At 29.8% G+C, this 21476-nt stretch overlaps 1 pseudogene across 1 annotated transcript in view; it reads left to right on the forward strand.

The window, feature by feature from the left end:
* The window catches only part of LOC147812553 (uncharacterized), a 79575-nt pseudogene extending 59133 nt beyond the window's left edge, over window positions 1–20442 (forward strand). The window contains exons 18-21 of the transcript XR_015433417.1: window positions 10863–10910; window positions 19386–19463; window positions 19907–19995; window positions 20341–20442. The product of XR_015433417.1 is annotated as an uncharacterized LOC147812553 (transcript). The remainder of the gene's footprint in view (window positions 1–10862; window positions 10911–19385; window positions 19464–19906; window positions 19996–20340) is intronic.
* Window positions 20443–21476: the final 1034 nt, after the last annotated feature.

The following is a 21476-nucleotide window of genomic DNA, read 5'->3' on the forward strand; positions in this document are numbered from 1 at the left end:
AATTTAATTTTGTGATTTGAAAGGCTTATTTAAACATTGCTTACTGTTTTCTTTGTAATTTTTGCAGGAAAAGTTGTGACCCTTAATTTTTTGGAAGGGAAGTTAGTGTGTAAATTGTATAATGTAGAGCGACCTAGTTCTGGTAAGATTTTTTCCCTTGTTTCATTCAAATTTTTGCGTGTTGCAAATTGCAACACACATTTTCTATGAAACTATTGCTTCAATACTCTTTAATGTTGTATAACACAGTTTTTTTATGTCATTTTCTGGAGTGATATAATCTATGAAATTTTATATCTAAATTATTTAAAGATAATCGAATTAATATTTTAAAAACCTCGCATTAAATTACTGAAAAGCCTGTACTAATTACTAAAACATAAATTTTCATGAACACAACCGAAGTTATGAAATATGTTTTAATTGACAGCAATGAATGTAGGAAATTGCTAGCCCTCCTTAGTCCATCAGAAATTTTTATTTTCCCATTTTTATAAAACAAAATGTCCTAAACAAGTTGCAGCTAATTTCAGAAAAAATAGTGGAAAGTTTAAAGTTATATATTGCTTTAATAAACAAGTGTCGGCTCTTTTTTTGACAAAAGAAATCACAAATATGAATTTTGCCATTTACAATGCCTGGTTAAGTCCTTCGTAGGAGAAAGTCACCACCATAAGATTAACCCATTTTCAAAAAGTTTTTGGATTGATAGGTTATAACTACATTTTAACATAAAAACAGGCTCAGTTTTATCTCCAATCGGTAACCCATTGTAGAAAAATATTAGTAAATTCTAGTCCGAATTGAATTTTTGTTAGTCCATCCACCAAAACATCATAGCAGGGCAAAATACACTCTAAATACATTGTCCTTAAATCTTCAAATTTGAATTTTTTCTTTAAACGTAACCCTTTGCAGTTCCCAGAATTCCTGGAATCAAAATATTCGCATTGTTAAATCACTTGCTCAAATGTAGTTTTTGGCTAAAATTGGTTTGACCTATTGTATGAACTACAAACCGGACTTCATAAAAATAGCCAAAACAAGTTTTAATTAATTTTTGAGCTAGTAACCACAATATCGAATTTGACCTCAAAATGTTATTTTTCAGTAGACGTTTTGCTAATTCAGGTAACCTACCAAAAGAGGTATGCAAAGCCATATCTTAGCTAATATTTTACTAAGAAATAAAAGTTTGAACGTACATTAGCCTTCTTCAAATGTTTACCCATCGTGGGAAATCAATAACACATCACCCAAAAGTTCTAATTAATTAAAAAAAAAATTGGCTGGCGCATGTTAATATTAACCTAGAAATCACAAGTTTTAATTTGTTTCCAAGCATTTGTCCATTGTAGGAAGTAATTGCACTACCCTTAAAAAAAGTTATCGTTGATAGTGACAAAGGTTCCAAATCAAACAAATTGTAGGAAATCTAATACCCATCGAAATTGTTTTATTAGCATTACCCGTTAAAAAATAATGCCAAAAACAATTAAACTAATTTTTTGTCCAAAAACCCACAAATTTTAATTTTTACTTTAGTGGGAAAATCTTTGAATGAACTTCATTTTATTCTCAAAAATCAACTGAAATAAAATTTGCAGTGAAAAGAAATGACTCAAGTTTGACCATTTGACTTAGATTGAACACCGATTTCTTTTTTACATATTTTTTTGATACTGTAATAATATTTATATCTTTGAATTTGTACTTGCATTTGGATATAGTCATTGAGTTAAAAATAGGCAATAGTGAGTTTTATAAGTATGGAACACACAAACGAATTAAGGCCGGAAATAGGATCAAGATTAATTAAATTAAGGGGAACGTGATCATATAACAATATGCCAATAGTTGTTTTAATGGAATTCGAAAATAAATTTAAAAAATGTAATTCATAGAAAAACGATAGTTTTATGATATAAATCTCTTTTAAGGTAAATTTTAACATATGCTTCTGAAACCTGGACCATATCTTGTACGAAGGAGGTTATGTTGGGTACCTTTGAGAGAAAGGTCTTGAGAAGTATTTTTGGAGGAATTTTAAAAAAAAATGATGTGTACCTTAGAAGGACAAATCTAGAGCCTTATCACTCATATAATGAGCCTGATATTACTGACTTTATTAAGAGACGAATAAAATGGGCAGGCCACTATTTCAAAATGGATGAAAATCGTACCAAAAATAGAAACTTCAATGCCAGACCTGTTATTTCACGAAAAAAAGGCATACCGAATTTGAAATGGATAGATGGCTTAAAAAAAGACCTTTTGGTCTTAAAAACTAAGGACTGGAAATTCGGTTGCAGGAAAAAGCTTAGCATGGAAAAAACTTCTTCAGAAGGCCAAGACCCGCCTTGGGCTGTCGAGCTATTTATGATGACGATGAACGTGATCATTAAATAAAATCGGTACAATGATGTCGTTGGAAAACCCAATAGGTCACAAAGTGTGAGGTTTGGATAAATTGGTATCACCAAATTTGAAATAAGGTGAAAACTAAAATTAATTATGATCATAAATAAATAAGACAATGACGTGCTATAGCCAGACACAAGCTTAGTATTTTACAAGGTGAGATGTTTCCAAAGTGAAGTAAAACCTGTACTCAAATCAATAACATTACTCAAAATAACAACCAATAAACAACCAAATTACTCACCGCATACAGGAAAAAAAATGAAAAACCATCACAAAAATGAACACAAATAAAATGGTGTATTCCCACATTCTCTTAGTTTAGCACAACATGTATTTAGAACAATTCACAATTTTACCAGTAAAACGTATCTTTTGACGCAATTTTAACAAAAAAAAGCCTGGAATTAGAAATGTTGGACAAGAGAATTTAACATAAAGCGTCGTGCATCAGAATAAGATACAAGAAAAAGACAAATTTAAATGATGATCATTAAGATAAATGCAGAAGGAATGCTTAAATTTGAAAAGGTCTTTAATGTTAAAGAAAATTGAAGTTTTAAAAAGTAGATATTCAATTAACAGAAATGTACGGTTCGAGGATTTTATTAAACTTAAAAGCAAAGAAAAAGGATGCAAAAAAAATTTCTCTCGATTCGGACCTAAAGTGTTAAATCTTTTAAAAAAAATCGTTAATTGGTATTGATCCAAAAAAGCGATAGACTACTAAATTTAAAGAGCGAAGAGTTTGAAAATCAGACGAATCAAATTGATTAAGCCCCCCTGAAAAAATAAATGAAGAAAAAATAAAGGAGGGTATAGAGGGGCATCTCTCCCCACAGGAAGTATAATAACCGTGATGACCAGCGAAGAGGGGACAACAGAAAGTTAATATTCTTTATAATAAGAAAAGTGAAGTTTTGCCAAACAGGATATTTAAAAAAAATATTTGTATTTAAATCGAGAAGACAAAACCCTAATTTAAGAAAATCACTAGGGAAATTTCGTGTGAAATAAATTCTATAAATAAAAAAGAAATAAAGGATTAAAAAATTAAAAGATAAGATTTAAATAAAAGAGTAAATTGTTAACATTTCACAAAGTGTTACTGTGACAGTAGGTGAAACATATTCATAAACTAAAATTATTTATAATAAATAAATAAAAAATCTCCCTTTCTTAACTTTGTTAATCATTGTTCAAGGTAGTACTGCTAACGGGTGTTGCCTGTCCCACTTAATACCTTCTAATATGGCATTTGTGTTATTTATCTTTGCGTCCCGAACGCTAAATATTTTTATTTCACAAGTTTATTTAACAAGTTTAGTTACTTGCTGTCTATGGAATTGAACAAGAAGTTGGACTTGAGCCGTGGTGGCTCAGGGGATTGAGCACTCGCCCCCCCCCCCATAAGGTGAACTGGGTTCGAATCCCGGTGAAGGCTGGTTAATTTGAATTCCACACCCGCCTCACACCGTTCACAGTGCTGACTTAAAATATCCTCAGTGATAGACAGATCATGGGTTAGAGTCCCCTTTGTCGCCAGGCTAACCGTGGGAGGTCTTCATGGTTTTTCTCTCCACGTAACGCAAATGAGAGTTGGTTCCATTAAAAAGTCATCCATGAAGGTGAATTTCTTCCAATACTTGATCCAGGAGTTCCCTTGTCTTCTGGATTGTGCTCAAAATTACAAGGCTATGGAGTTGAACATTGGTTGCCGTAAACTGAACGGCTGTTTAACGACGGTTATGATATAAAATAAAAAAGAAATCGGACTTCAAAATTTAGCACATTGTAGGAAATAATTAGCAGACATTTGTCAACCAAAACTTTGTTACCCACTCCACCTATAAATAGAAAACATTAACCCAACTGAAAATAATGACGAAAGCAGTTTCTTGTTAAGTAAAAATTCACGATTTTTAACGATTCAGATTTAACAACTCAGTTAGACCCTAACAGTATATCGTAAGCCTTTGTTTGGCATCAAAAACTTTCATTAGCCAACCAACTTAAAAAAATTTCTCTTTAAAACAAGAAGATTTTAAATAAAGTCTCACTGCGATAATGTTGAGATGGATTGGCTTAGATGTTTACTCGAAGCACTCCAACTCCAAATTAATTTGTGCCAACTTGCCCAGAAAGTAAAGTAAATGCTGAACATCATTGCATTGGTCATGAAATTGTAGATCCTTGATATCTATGAGCCACTGTTCTATTGTTGCAGGAATGTTTTATTTTAACCTACCCAAAAGTGTTTTTTAGCCAAAGCAGTTTATGATTGATTAAGCTAATTTTTGAACCAAAATTCTTCATAACTCTTAGCTTATTGTGAGAAATTACTATTTTGTGTTATTTCGTCAAAATTTCCACTAAGCCGTCGATCAAAAATTTAAAAAACTACAGCAAAAAGAGGTCCTAACTGGGTTAAAAAAATAGTTTGAATTTTGCAATTTAACATTAATTTCTTGTAGATAAATGTTAAGCCTTCCATCCAAAAACAGTTATCGAATTAAGAAATATTTTATAATTTAATTTTATAACGGTCGTTGAACAGCCGATTTACTTTTTTGGGTTTACGACTGCTAATGTTCAACTCCATAACCTTGTAAATTTGAACCTAATCCAGAAGACAAGGGAACTCCTGTGTAACGTATTGGGAGAAATTTGCCTTCCAGGAGGACTTTTTGAAAACCTTTCACGGTTAGCCTGATGGCAAGGAGACTCTAACCCATGATCGGTCTACCACTGAGGATATTTTACGTTAGCACTGCGGTCGGTGCGAGCAGGTGCGGAATCCGTATCGACTGGCCTTCGCTGGGAATCAAACCCCGTTCACCTCATTTGAAGGCTCTATCCCCTGAACTACCACGGCTCAAATTAAGATATAGTTAAGTTATTATCTGAAACACCATAAGCCATTTCTCCAACACCATTGTCTGCCTGAAATTAGAGATTATTGTAGGAAACCGTTATCCCTCCAAACTATTTTCGGTAAAAAGCAAATTTAGCCTAAACTGTAAAGTGAGCAAATATAAAATTGAATTTTGTCTTAAAATTTAACGCATTGTAAGAAGCATTTAGATCTCCTCCGCCCTCTAACATTTCGTTAGCTAAAGGCAAAAGTAATTTTGCCGTTAGCGTACTCATTGTAAATCGTTATACTACCAAAAAAATTATCATTAGCTTCTCCAAAGTCATCAAATATAAGAGGAAATAAGTTTTGTTATTTTTTTAACCTAATAGCAAGTCCATTATAGAAAATCGTAAAGCAAACCATTACCCCCCGAAAAATATTTTTAGTCTATTATAGTATTTACGAAGAAACGTTTTAGATCATTTCGTCGCTTTGAAACTAAACCGTTGTAACTCAAAAAAGTCGAAAAATGAGATTTTTGGGTCATTTTGTGTAAAAAAAGTCACCCTTTTAGAAAAACAACCTGTTATCTTTATAGTTTCATAAAGTTAATTTAGAGAGCAGATAAATCGTCATCGCATTCCCGCGATTAATATTAGCGCGGAAAGTTTGAAATCACTCTCCTGAAAAGCTTGCTTTTTTGAGTTACCACGGTTTAGTTTCAAAACGACGATTTTTGATCTACAAACTGAAAGTTTGAATTTTTTGCCTTGAAATTTAAGCTATATAAGGGAAACCCACTTGTAAATTAAAGTGATTAATGGCCAATACAAGTTTTTAACTTAAAAAAACCCGAGGCTTGAATTTTGCTTTTAAACAAAATCCATAGTAGGCAATCCTTACCCCACTAAAACGTTTCGTTTAACTTAAACTTCTCTTACAATATGGCCTTGACAAAATATTGCGATTCTTTTTCCCAGAAACCGCAAGCTTAAAGTTTGCCTCCTAACGAATTTTATCTCAATTCCGATCAAAAAACACCAGTTAGAACTTTGTCTCCCATTTTAGCACATTGTTAGCCCATTAAAAAATTTTGTCCTCTCGTTCACCCTAACAAAATCTAATTTATCTGAAGTTTACGTAAATTTAATTAATTTCAAGTTCATGTAATTTTTCTCAAACTGCAGTATTTAAATTTTACCGAAAGCGCCAGTTTTTTGTATAAAAAAATAATAATGAAAAAAAACCATTATCGCACCAAAATCTTTGGTTAGCTACCTCGCCAATAAAAAATAATAACCAAAAACAATACCCAAGCAACAATTTTACTTTGGCTCCAGTTCTGTCGTGCAATATGAAAAACAATGCAAGTGCTTCGTTACTGATTTCAATAAAAAGTGGCTTCACAACTGTTTTTTCTCTATTGCTAATGCTATAAACGCTAAAATGGATTTTTCTAAAACTGATAAAACAAATTTCATTTTTGAAAAACATTCATTTCCGATAGTAGCTTATAATAGAAAGATGCCAAACATATCTCAACTTGAATTTTTTTTTGTCCCTTTTTCTTTTACATGGCAGAGGTAACCTAAGAATGGTGGCCTATGGTTCTTATAAGAACATGCACCAAGGGTCCATTGAGATATCTAGATTTTTCAATATTGGTCCTAGAATGGCTTTCAATACTGGAACAAGATTCACTTCAATCTAGAACACACACACACACACACACATATATATATATATATATATATATATATATATATATATATATATATATATATATATATATATATATATATATATATATATATATGACACCCCACTACTCACTCAACATTATTAGTCTATAAGGGTCTACGTTCAAGTCAATATTGGTCCATTACTGAAAACTATTCTAGTACTTAAATTAAAAAATCTGGACATCGCAATATTGTAAACAGACATCCAGATGTTTACCAATTTCGTAAGCTTATAAGGGTCCTACATAGAAAAAAATATTGTTCCATTATTGAAAGTTTTAGGACCAATATTAAATATAGACACTCCAATATATCCTAAACCTAAAAGGATTCCTATATAGAAATTAATATTGGTTCAATGTTAAAATCGTTCGAGAACCAATACTGCAAAATTTAGACACTTCATTATTGGCCCTATATTGTAAGCCTATAAGGGTTTTATATAGAAATAAATATTTGTTCAGAATATAAGCCATTCTAGGATCTATTATTACAAAACTTATACACATCAATCTCAGTTCAATATCAGAAGCCGTTTCGAGACCACATTATATAGAAATACACAGGACTATTACAGGCTTGCAATACAGGACCAATTTTGTATTGTTTTGAATTTATGACGACTTATAATATTTTAACAATATCCATTTATATATATTGTTCCCTTATAAATTATCTACATCACAGATAAACCTACCTACAACAGATTTTTTTTTTTTACTCATGCATTTTTGTTTATTTCATTGTCATTGTACAAGAATAATCTGAGCATTAATCTTTTGAAACTAAATATTTTTTCTTTGCTTGATTATTGCATTTTTTGTAGTTAGTATAAAAATTTGTTAAAATTGCGCAGGCTTGAAGGAAAATTTTATTTTAGGATCATTTTTTTTCAGGTCATTCACAAAAACAATTTTACAAGGCAGATTGCGTGAATAATTAATTTTTGCTTACAGTTTTTTTCACATTCAGACCTAACAAAATTCATTATAGAAATATAACTAGTAGTAAAAAAAAAATTCAGATGCCACAAAAATTTTTTATTCTCGAGTGAGCTACAAAATGAGCACAAAATTATTTGTAACTTAATCTTCAAAAACGAAATACATGAGACTTAAAGTAAAACAAAAGTGAAAATAAATTTTATTTAAATTTAAAAATAAAATTTGCAAGGTTGTTTAATATCAATCGCATTGTGGGGAGAGTCATATCGACAATTCATCTATGAAAAGGTACCCCAACATTGAAGCGAGTTAACATATCTTATATACTAGTGAATTAGAAATGTGTTTTTCATCTGTAACAGAATTCGGTGAACCACTACTTGATTCATTGCTATTTTGTGAGAAGCCGGGAGAGCTGTATTAAGTTCACAGTGGTGGTCGCCCCTGTGTTGCCATTAAAGTCGAGCGTATACAAGCCGACGTTGAGAATGATCCATACTGAGCAGCAACAGTGCGAGAAGATGGATAACGTCACAGTCACGAGTATCACGTCCATGTCACCAATGTGACGAGAATTATATTTAAAATGTCAGCATTCATCTATAAAAAGGTACCCCAGCATAAAATCGAGTTAACATATATTACATACCAGTGGATTGGTGTTGTAGTTATGTATTGGTAGACACACTACAGAATCACAAACGTCGGTGACAGCTAAGACTACAAAGAACATTATTAATCTTGATTGAAAATAAGATTCTGGACTGATGATATAGAAATAACTGAACTCATTGGCGCGACAGCCCATAGTGGGCCAAGGCCTACTGTGCTCATCCCTGTTTTCTTGACTTTGGACTGTGGAGTGCAGGAGCAGATGTTCCGGTTAGGGGATCAGCCGAACGCGAAACTCGAAGTGTTTAGTTCCCAAGCATGCTTGGTACTCATCTATCGATCCTACTGAAGGGATGAAAGGCTGAGTCAACCTTGCCCGGCCCAAGGATCGAACCAACGACCTATGGCACCACTCAGCCACCGGGCGTCATGATATAGAAATAGCCCCCAAAAATTCGATGGCTAGTTTTGTCATTCAGATATAAAAAATAACTAAATTCCAATTTCCACTTGAGTATGTTTAAAAGTTTAGTCTGGAGAAGTTTGAAATTTGAAAGTGAAAAAATTGCATTAAAACCTCCAACTATAAGACTTGTTTCAGATTTAACGAATTTTTTTAATATTCATGACTATAGTTCTATTTTTCTTCGACTCAATCTCTTCATATTAATAAAATAGATTTATCAATTATTCTGTCAATTGATTAATAAAATTGAATATTAATTTATGATATTAATTAATAACTTAATTTATCAATTATTCATATAATTTACTAATAAGTATATATCATGTTTCCTTAGTAAATAAGAGAAGTAGGTATTCTATAAATCATCTCTATAAAAATTAACATTCTGGCTCTGTTTTTTTCTGAAGAATCTCGCTGAAAATAAATATTAAAACAAAAAAAAAAAAATGAAATACGTTTGGCAAAATTGCTATATAAAAAGTCGCATCTATTGGACCAAGATCCAAAAAAAGTGCATCATGATGAATGCGACATTAAATATACTAAATTACCAAAAAGAAACAACAAAAAAAATTTAATTATTTAAAAAAATTCATTTGTAAAAATAAATAAATCGACACGATTGTACCATCTTTTTAAACTGTTTTGATATCAAGTTCGTAAATTATTAACCTTTCATACAATAATAGCAAAAACAAATGCAACTAAAATAATAAATTTTGCTGTAGAAACAATGAATTTGCATGAATAACATCCCACTCTGATTTCATTCAAATTTAGCAGCTCATATGGACCACTTAAAAAAAAAAGAGAGAAAGTGAGATAACTCTGCATAGCTTTTGTTCTAATGATCGGATTTATGAAAACTAATAAGTGTCGGTCTTAACAGCTCAAAAGGGTGAACTCAAGAGATAACTAATTAATGCTAACAATTGACTAATTAATATATATTATTAAGTTATGTTATAGAATCGGAGACAATACATTCCCTCTGAACTTTTTTCAAATTTTCAGTGAATTTTTTAACAACTTTCATTAAATTTTACTAAGATTTTTTTTAAACTACTATCTTAAAATGCTAAAAATGCAGACTATCAAACACAAAATTTTCTAAATTGAAATTTATTTTCACTAAGATTCAACTTTCTTGAAAATGAGATGATTATTTGTGTACAAAACATATAATTAATTTATAGGTATATGTATGTATAATAAAGTACATTAGTTAAAAGCTTGTAAAAGTATAATTTACTTACGAATAATAATGAGAAATAAATTGCTTGATTGATTTACTTATAATTTCCATCCAATCAGTTCTTAAAATTGAGCCTTTGGAGGGTATAAAAATAATTCACATTAGTAATACAAATCTATCATAACAATATCTATTATAAAACTGCGCAGAATTGATGCAGTTTTAATAGGTACCAAATTGACTAATAAAATACACTGTACCATAAGTATTTTTGCTACCTATTAAAACTACACCAATTACCATAATACCGGTAGTGCTTATTACCAAATTTAATGAAACATTGACGTTAATAAAAGTACCCTCTTGTGATTAATTTTTTCTGCTGTTTTCTGATTTCCATAACAGTAGACGGTTTTAGACTTTGTCCTAAGGGGAGTTCTTTAAATAGACAAACTATAAGTTACTGTCTCGTCTTTCCCTGCTCTTATGATCTTTTGCACCGTGCACACTTACATTTTGTAAAATATAAGTATCATTAATTTTGTAATGAATTTTTTTATTGAATTTTATGGTTTGAAATGCCTATGACCATATTTATGCATTATTTTATTTGCAATTTTTACAGAACAAGTTGCGGCCTTCTTTTCCGATAATGTGATATTCCATAATTCAGGTAAGAATTTCATTCTCATGTTCTATAAATTTTAAGATCTGAACCATCATAAATTCAATTTTAACTTCTCAATTAAGATTCAAAAACAATTCTAGTTAGAGTAATACTATTTATACTTCTATTTAAAACCCTTAGTAACGTTGCTACCGGTTCCTTTTGCCTTTTTCCGCTCAAAACAGCAGATTTTAGAACATATTTTCTAAAACTTTGATTCCAATAAGGATGAATTTTGATGTACACTATCTTTTTCATTTTCCTTAACTTAAAAAGAGCTTTTTTTATTCAGAGTGGAAAAATACCATCAAGAAAATTTTTCGCTTTTATGCATACATGGTAATTTTCTTACTTTTAACGAAAGTAAAAAGTACGTATTTTTACACGCTGGTCATTAATTGTCCCCCTGTCCAATGCCCATCAAACATTAAGGGATATGCTTAATTAACTAATATTTAATCTGTTGTGAAAATCCCTTTGAAAAAACTTTTTCCGAATCTGTAGAATTGATTTAACTCCTACCCCTTTGTAAATTTTATTTTATAACCGTCGTTGGACATTCGACCCAATTTTAGGGATTTACGACTACTAATGTTCAACTCCATAGCCTTGTCATTTTGAACCCAATTCAGAAAACAAGGGAATTCCTGGATCAAGTATTGGGAGAAATTTGCCTTCGTGAAGTATTTTTTGATTTAACTAACCCACATTTTCGTTTCATAGAGAGGAAAGCACGAAAACCTCCCACGGTTAGACTGTCGGCAAGGGTCTAATCCATGATCCATCTACCACTGATCATATTTTACTTCGGCACTGTGATCGGTGCGAGACGGATGCGAAATTCTTATTGATCAGCCATCGCTAGGGTTCGAACCCAACACTTTATCCCCAGAGCCACCACGACTCCCCTTTGTAAATTGGTGAGAACAAAGAAAAAATACATCCACAGAGGGCCAAGATGAGGAATCCTTATAATAAATACTAAGGAGACGTCTATTGTTTGACAACTATTTTAAAGCCATCAAACAATTTAAGACCCCATTCTTTTCTGGAAAATAAAAACAGATGTGAGATGTATGTTTAAAGATGCATGTAGTTAATATCGTTACAGTTTGAACATTTAAAAAAGAAAAAAATTTGGATTTTTATTTTATCCTGAAAAGTAAAAATGATTAGGTAGTCTTTTTCTAAACATTTATATAAATGCATTGAGTCTTACCCGATTTGTTTACATCCGTCAGATATGTTAAAATTTGCTACAACTATACGTTTCTTAAAATATTAATACAACATTAAAACAATTTTTTTTGCAATTGCGTATGCCATATTCAGTTAAAAGTGTTATAATTTTTGTTAATTTTTTACTATTAAGTTGAAAAAATATGAAAAAAACTTCGTACTGAAAAAACCTTTGGTTTAGTAGATTTGAAAATAAATTTTCTTAATTTTTTGTTAAAATAGATTTATTAAAATTGTGTTTGAAAATTTAATATAATACAAATATAAGTATTTTTTGAAATTAAAAGTACTATTACATAATTTTTAAAATAATTTGATGTTAATTGCAATCTCTTCTGAAAATATTTTTATTTATCCTTGGAATTACTCCATGCATGTTGGGATTTTAATGTTTGGATTAGGTTCAAAAATTGCACTCCATCAAGCCTTTATGACAAATCAATTTTAAATATGGGCATTGGTAAATCAAAAATAAATGCAATTAAATAGTGTCGTTGTTTATTATTTTGCTGTTGAAATTATCTTAATGATAACAGCAACTAATGTTGAAATTTCAAATTTTTCGTTCTATGCATTGAAATTTCTTGTGAAAATATTAAGTAATTTAGTGTTTATTACATGCCAATGGCCCTGTTAATTAAGCTAAGAAGAATTTATTTTTGCTTCATTCATAACTTAATATATTTCCAGCTTTATCGCTGTTATTTTTCTAGAAAGTTTAGCAAGAAACGCATCATCAAACTTTTATATTGGTTTTACATTTAGTCACCGAAATACTCTTCAAAATCTCTTTTTCTTAATGTTATATCTTGAATCGTATATTCAAAATTTGATTTCTCAAAAACTATTCGAACGATTTTGTTCGATTTTTGTATTGAAATTTGAAAAATTAAAGTTATCAAATTAGTTTTAATTATTATTTAAAATTAGATACTTTAAAATTATGTAAGGTTTTTTTTATACCTCAGAAATCAAGTTTTTTTCGGTTATTACTAAATAAAATAATAAATATTTATCAGATATTATTTTTTAGCCTGAATTATCTTCCGATAATTAAATTTTATAGGTTAAGACATAAACTATTAAGATTGAGTCCTAAGAATCCAGAAAAAAATATCACATCATTAGATCATACGTTATTCAGGATGTCCACTCTTTATTTTGCACATTGTATAAATTTAGAAAAATAGTAAAAACACTAGCTGTTATTTTAATCGCTATTTTGATTTTTTCGAAATTTTCTTTGCAATACAATTTAAACAACAGCGTTGAGCGCTTCAATATTATTAAAAAAAAATTTCATAAGAAAGCTTAATTCTTTTTTTTTTTTGGATGAATATCACAATTAATATTTTTTACAATCGCTGTTTTATTTAATGATTAAAAAATGAACCAAAATAGGCAGTTATACTTCATTAGTAATTGCTATAATCCGTATTACCAAAAGTAAATTATTAGTTTACAGATCAACCTGACTAAAATTTTTATCTTGCCCACAAAATAATATAACATAACAAGAGCAAACTGTTAAAGATTTTGTTCTTAAAATGACAAATTTGAATTTTGCCATCAAATGTTAAACCCAAAGGCAGTAAACCTTTTCTTCCACCACAAATAGTGTTTTCGAAATGCTTGTCCATTTTAAGCATTAGTTAGTAGGGTAGCTATAAGAGTTGACCTTTTCTAAAAAAGTCCAAGCGGATTTTCTTTAGGAAGCAGTCTTTTATTTAAAAAAAAAGCTGACTTTTATTAGACAGTTTTAATTTTATTTTTATCTTATTTTTCTAAACCAATGTGTGTGGAGCCGTGATAGTTCAGGGCATAGAGCGTTTGCCTTCCAATGAGGTGATTCAATGAGGTGAAATCCCGATTGCTGGTCTATATTAATTCCGCATCCTTCTTGCATCGACGTATGTGCTGACGTAAAATATCCTCAGAGGTGGTAGGATCATGGGTTAGGGTCCCCTTGCAGTCAGATTAACCGTGGAGGGTTTTCGTGATTCTCTTCTCTTAATAACGCAAATGCGGGTTAGTTCCATCAAATTAGTCACCAGGAAGACAAATTTCTCCCAATACTTGATCCAGGAGTGCCCTTGTCGTCTGGATTGGGTTCAAAATGACAAGGCTACGGAGTTGAACATTAGCAGTCTTGAGTTGGCGATTCAACAACTGTTATAAATAAATGAATAAATAAACCTGTGTGTATAAACGTATTGTGCCTTGTATTTAAATTAAATTTATTGATTGCTGTTCAGTAAAAACTACAAAGAATTTTTTTTTATAATATAATACTTAATGATATCTAATGCTGCAGTTCGCAATAATACATGTTAAAATATTATGTTATAACAGATAATGTGACAGAAGCAATCACTATTTTACCCACTGCAAGTTGTATGAAGATTTAATAGATACTTTCATGTCTTCAAGCTGTAGAAGTTTAAATTTTAATTGAACTTGGTTTTTAAAAATATATGAATAATTTAAGTTTTTATTAAATTATAAATATCAAGTACGTGGTGCAAAAAAATCGAACCACTCTGAATAACTTTTCATCCATTTTTCGGATTTTAATGTTCAAAGACGCAAACTGAATGTTTTCCAGGAGTAAGTTCAAACAAGGTAATTTGTGCGGACGATATTTTAAGTTCTAGATAATCTGTAGATTTTTCCATCGAATTTTAGATAGTTAGTTAAACGTTATGCCAGGAAAAAGTTTCGTATGCTAAGCACCAAAAAGGGGGAAAATATAGCTTAAATAAGTTTTTGATATCCAACTTCAAAAGGTTGAATTTTATTACTAAATTTAAGGCTGTAGTTCTATATCATTAGCAATATATATATATATATATATATATATATATATATATATATATATATATATATATATATATATATATATATATATATATATATATAAAATCTTATACCAAATAATTACTGCAAAACAGCGTTTTGTTAAGTTTTAAAAATTCTGCAACTTTTTGAAGTGAAGTTTAACATTTGACCACAAAGGCCTAGATTATATGAGAATATCGTAAGTTATAACAGCCCTTAAAACTTTTTATCAGTCAGCTAGCTTAATTTTCTTTACCACAATAAGAAAAGAGTCCCGATGTCTCAGTGGGTCAGGAACTGAACTATCTTTGGGAAAAACGGTGTTTGGGCTGCTTCATGAAACCCATACAGATTCAGGTCGATTTCCATTCGATCGTCTGCGGAAATGGCGATCTGTGTTGAATGCTGACTAAATTGTCACTATCGTGCCATTGGTCTACGAAATAACTAACCATTAACCTCCATCCCCCCTCAGCCAAGAACAATTTTGTCTATAGCAGAAATGCTTGCTTCTAACCTGTTTACATGCATTTTTGAAACCATAACAGCTTTTATAGCTGATTAAGCTTATTTTTTTAATCTGATTTTGTTTCAAACTGCTAAGTCATGTAATATTAATCTCATACATTGATCCGCCAAAAGTTTTCGTCAGCGCACCCATAAAAAGAAAGCTTTAGCAAGAAGTTTAAAGTAAGTTTTCTCCAGGAAAGCATAATTTTGAACTTTTCTCAATGCGTTTACCGATTCCTTTTGTTTTATAACCGGCATCAGACAGCCGATCTATTTTTGAGTTAATGTCTACCAATGTCCAACTGCCTAGCCTTGTAACTTTGAAAACATCCCAGAAGACAGGGGGAACTCTTTGATCAAGAGTATTGACATAAACTAGCCTTCGTGAAGGATTTTTCTTATGGAGTAGAATACAAGAAATGCGAAACATGAAAAGAAAAACCCCGAAAGCCTCTCACACTAAGTACAAGGGAGTTCGAACCCATCTACCAACAAGGATATTTTACGTCACCACAGTCGTCAGTAAAAGCCAGGAGTAGAATTCTTAACGATCAGCCACATGTGGAATTTGAGCCAAGGTCACCCTTTTGGAAGGAAAAGCCCTCTATCCCCTGAATCAGCGAGACTTATTGTCTAAATGCATAATTTTATCCATTGTAGGTAGCAAACTTCAACAAAAAAAAATGTGGTATGAATTGTTTTTACATTTATTCATAAATTTATAGATTAAATATTTATTAATTTGTTTTTCAATAGTGTGTTATACACAATATGCAAAATAAGAAAGCGAGCACCTTTATAATCTTTCATGCACTAAGATAGGAGTGCACAACCTTTTTGAGTGAAGAGACACTTGCACAGCAGGTTGGCTAAGGAAAGGCCGCACATGTATTTAGACATGTTAATGACAAATGTAGTGATGTTTATTTAAACATTAGCTTTATATTTTTTTATCAATGAACTTAGTAATATATTTGTAAAAGATTAAAGGTGTTCCATTATTAGAATTAATTCAAAAATAATAAAAACTTATACCTTTTTTTACAAAAAAAATTGCTGTTTTTATCATATGAACAATAGATTTATCAAAATCAATAAATATTGAAGAAAATAAATGTTTTTTTTAACATATCATGCAATACGAAAATTCATTTTAGAATTAAATTCTAATAAAAAAATTGCAATGCCCACAGAATGAAAGTAGGAAAAAATTTAGTCATAATTAAGTAATATAAATTCAAATTAAATATTTTAATTGAGGAAAATTTATAGGTTTTAAACAAAAGCCTAAAATAAACACAAAACTGTGATAGTTCAAAATAAAATTCAATGCTTATTTTGTAATGTATTTTATTATTTCATTTTATAAATCATTAGACTTTTTTATATCGTAAGCATTTTCCTTCTTTTTTGTCGAAAAAGATCACTTAAGCAGCAAAAAATTTAAATCTAAACTACAAACAGTGAGCAGTATAAAAATTCTCGTTTTCCGCCATTTTATGATTTCTCAATTTGCAATAACATTGCATTTAAATTAAGGATGCAACGAGTATTTGGCCCTTCTGTAAAAAATTCAGTTGGTTGAATGATCAGTCAAATATTCGGCAGAATATTTTTTAGAAATGCATTTTTTAGTTTTTTTTATTTTTGAATTTTTATAGATATTACTTTGTTTTTTAAATTATAATCAGACAAGTCAATTTTGTAATTTTTTCGATACTTTGAGAATTGAGAATGATTTTTTCCCATTTTTTTGCTGTTTTTATTATAACCCAACATTTTAACAGAACGTCTCATACTATTGATTTATTATCACTCTTTCCCGGTACTGTAATATAAATAACCAGTAACATAGAAAAGTGTGATTTTCAGTATTAAAGTTTTGTTTCAGGAACTAAGAAAAATTTGTTTTTTCTTTTTTTAGTTATTTTTATTATGACTCAGCATTTTTTTTAAAAATAAAGTTACTAATAAAATTTATTTTATAGCAATTTTTTTCTTCTAAAATTATGGCAATGAGACAAATTGAAATTGAGATTTTCAGCATAAGATTTTCATTTAAAAAATTAAGAACGTTTTTTCTAACTTTTTATTTTCTTTAAATAAAAAAAACTTTATTTAGACGTTTTTATTATTACGCAGTAATTTCTAATAGCATTTCTGTTGACTTAATTCATTTTTCTTGGCTTTTTCTGGTAATTGGAAAACTGAGATGTTCAGCTTCAAAATTTTCTTTCAAAAATTAAGATTGATTTTTATGTTCTCTGTTTCGCTTTTCGACATTTTCAAAATCGCTCTTGATTGGCCTTATTTTTTAGAGTTAATTTATGAATACGTTTTTCCAGGAAATATTATTCTGAGCATTGAAATTTTAGTTTTAGTGTTGCTATGCTGCTAAAAGATTTTGCTATTTGGCCCCGAGTGTACGGTGTTCAGTTGATTTTTTTTCTTTTTTTTTTCCAAATATTTGGTTTTTGACCAAATCACAATTCATTACCACATTCGACCAAATCATATTCGTTGCGGAAAAAAACGAAGAAAAAATAACTAGGATTTACGATAAAACTGTATCGAAATACCGTATCAAAAAGTGATTATTTATTTACGCGATTAACAATCACGTGTCGTAATAACATCATAATAAATAGAAATAATTGGGAGCAAAAAATTACTTATATTTATGCTTATCTCAACATGAATAAAGCGTGTCAAATGCACGATTTAAAATTTGCATGTCGTAATAGAATTATTGGAATTTTTTATAATACGTGGGAACTCATAGCAATAACTGCCGATAAAAATTGTTGAAAAACAGAAAGAATTGCGAAAAAAAAAAGATTAAAAATCACTTAGATTTAAGATGAAATCGTCACAAATAAAGTGCACCAAAAAGTGATTAATTAAATGGGTGATCTGAAACTTGCGTCGTAATAAAAATTCGGGATTTTTGAAATCACGTAGAAAAGCGGAAATAACTGCTTTAAGAAAATCATTTATATTTTAAATAAAATCGGCTTCAAGAAAGCGCGTTAAACGTACATTTACTGAAGAATCTGTTAAAATTGATTGTGTCAAAACGTGATGACTTAAAAGTGCGACTAAAAATTGCCATTTTTGAAATTTTTTTTATTGTGTTTAGAAGCTCTCACGAGCCGCACTTCAGTAGTCGAAGGGCCGCAGGTTGTGCACCCCTACACTAAGATGTTATCTTAATAATTCTATTAATTTAGCATCTTAGGCACATGAAGATAAAATAATTAGGCCAAAGGATATTGAGGTGTTCTTTTATTTTACACACTAAACTGTAGCTTTTTGCATAAAGCTACTAATATTAGTCAAAGTTCTCTAAGTCTGTCTAATATTAGTCTAAGAAAAATTAAGAGTATTTAGTTACTGATTTAAAGGACCATTGACTAAAAGATTGCACTTGACTACATGTCTATGAGGCTCTACCAGCCTGCAGGCCAGGGGCTAAGTTAGCCTCACTGCCTTAACAAGTGGCAATCATTTTGTGCTTTCAGGACAAAAAATGCTTCTAATGACTGTTAGTTATTGTTTTACATACTGTATACAAATGCATCAACTTTTATATTGCAGAAGGCATGATAGATGTTATGAACTTAATATTTCTTTTTTAAAAATTTATAATCTTTAATAATTTTTACATTACCATCAATTCTATAAAAAGAAAACTTTGTACCACGGTAGTGCAACTTGTAGTTCTTAAAAAGTTATTGAATTTAATTTTTAAAAAAACATTTTTTTAATTTTGTATTATAAGATATTTTAGTCTTTTCACAGCATTTGGAAATATTTGTCTTTTGAGCTAAATTATTTCTTCAAAGTAATGATAAATGAAATGAATTTTTTTATTCTCTTTTTTTTTCTTGGCAGGGATTTAGATGTGGTTTTTTATCCATAGCATGAACAAAAACTTAGAGAGCCTGACTGGTGTGAAAATGAATTTGACAAGTAAGTTAAATTCAACTTTTTTAAATCAAAATTAAATAAACCAGGTATGTAATTTGTAACAATTTTCTTTTAATTGTTTGTCAGCTTTGCAAGAGATGAAGTTATTTACTTAATTTTTTTTTATATTACTTGTTTATAAAATCAATTCATTTTAAAGCTTAAACTTTCCTTTTTATCCCTTTCAGAAAGTTTAAATATCTTTTTTGAAGTTGAAATAATATTTTTATTTTATAATATCTAAACTTATTAAGAGTTTTTGATTGTTTGTAAAGAATACCATTTTTAAAACGTGGTACTTTATTGTAATATTTAAAACCTTATATTTATTGGAATTTTTTTTCCGGGTTAAATACCTGAAGTTTTAAAAACTTAAGAGTATAAACAGCCATTACTTACAAATTGTATTTCTTCTCTAATAATGAAATTCAATAAATTTTTTATAGCCTTTGGATACCAGCTCAACAAAACATAGCAATCTTGGATATATAGAGCTAATGACTGAAAATGAAGCTGCTAAGTTATTAAGTAGCAGGTAAAGCCTTGTTTTTTTCTAAAAAAGTCAATTAACTGTTTATTATATCTAATTTTAGCTTAATTTTATAAGCTGTATATATTAATCTAGTTTTTGTAGTTAAGTATGTAAATTTAATTTTTGTTGTTATTGACTAAAGATGGAGCTGCTGAGTTATTAAGTAGCAAGTAAAACACTGTTTTTACGTAAAAAAGTCAATTAACAGCTTTTTTGTTTATCTAATTTTAACTTACTTTTAATAGTGTATATGTTAATCTAGTCTTTGCACTTTTTATCCCATCTTGATAAATTTTCATTTTTGTTTTCTTTAAGATATCTTTAACTGTCTTCTTTTTTTTTATCTAGGGAACATCCAGCATTGTTAAGTGATGAGGAGGCAAGAGAAGTAGTATTACTTTTATCTAGATCTGATGAAAGTCATTAAGATGTGGCTTAAGAAACATTAAATGATAATTGCAAGAAGGAGGTATTGAATGCCACATTCACTCCAGGCGAATTTGAATCTACGCTTATACATGATGGTACAGAATATCATTTTCTTGAAGATGGCCACTACTATTTCGAATGTCCTGGTTTATCTCCTCCAGAGATCGAAGATAATTGCCAACTAGAACCTGTGAATGACGTACCTGATCCTGAACACCCAATTCGTCGAACTACAAAAATATCATTTAGCACGAATCCAATTAAAGTAATTTCCTTTTTTCTTCTGTTAATTGGTTACTTTTATCTGTTATGTGAGGAATTTTTGAACTTCTTTGGAAACTTTTGTTCATATTAAAAAAGAGGGCGCAATGCAAAATTGTTTAAAGATTTAAAGTAGATGTTAAGTTGAGAGTTCTTATAATGATATCATTCCTATTTTTGCTCTCACATAAATTTTTATTTATAATCAAACTTTTAGGGACCCATAATCACTGTCTTAGCAAATTATTGATACAATATTTACATGCCCGGCTTGTAAAAAAAGGATATATGCCCAATCTGAATGCCTGAGATATGCCATGCTATGTGATTTTCAAGCCCTGGTACCTACCCATTTTTACTATTGTTATTGCTATGTGTAGTGAATATATATATTTATAAAATTTTCTTACTTAAAAATTCATCTTTGTTTGAGACACAGATTAATTGGTTTAAATATAGCAAGAATAATATTGATAAAATAAATTTTAAAAAGAAACTATAAGATTTTTATGAAAAAAAATTATATGGCAAAAGATAACTTACGATTAATTTCTAACTTATGAGTTTTATTTAAAAATTTCGGAGTAAAAATTGTCTAATCATTTTTCTAATGCTTTTTAAGTATTCTGAGTTCATTTAAATAGCTTAAATGTAAAGTTTGCTAATTACTGTTTAAATGAAACATGCGAAATGGAAGAAATGTTGTGATAAACCATATAACAAAGCATAACTAGAATTTCCTTTTAAAATTTGAAATATTAGGCAAGGCTCCAAAAGTGCACTGTATTGTTCTG

The sequence above is a fragment of the Parasteatoda tepidariorum genome, chromosome 4 (genome assembly GCF_982258835.1).
Source record: "Parasteatoda tepidariorum strain Cologne lab strain chromosome 4, Ptep-v5.0, whole genome shotgun sequence".
Classification (NCBI taxonomy): domain Eukaryota; kingdom Metazoa; phylum Arthropoda; class Arachnida; order Araneae; family Theridiidae; genus Parasteatoda; species Parasteatoda tepidariorum.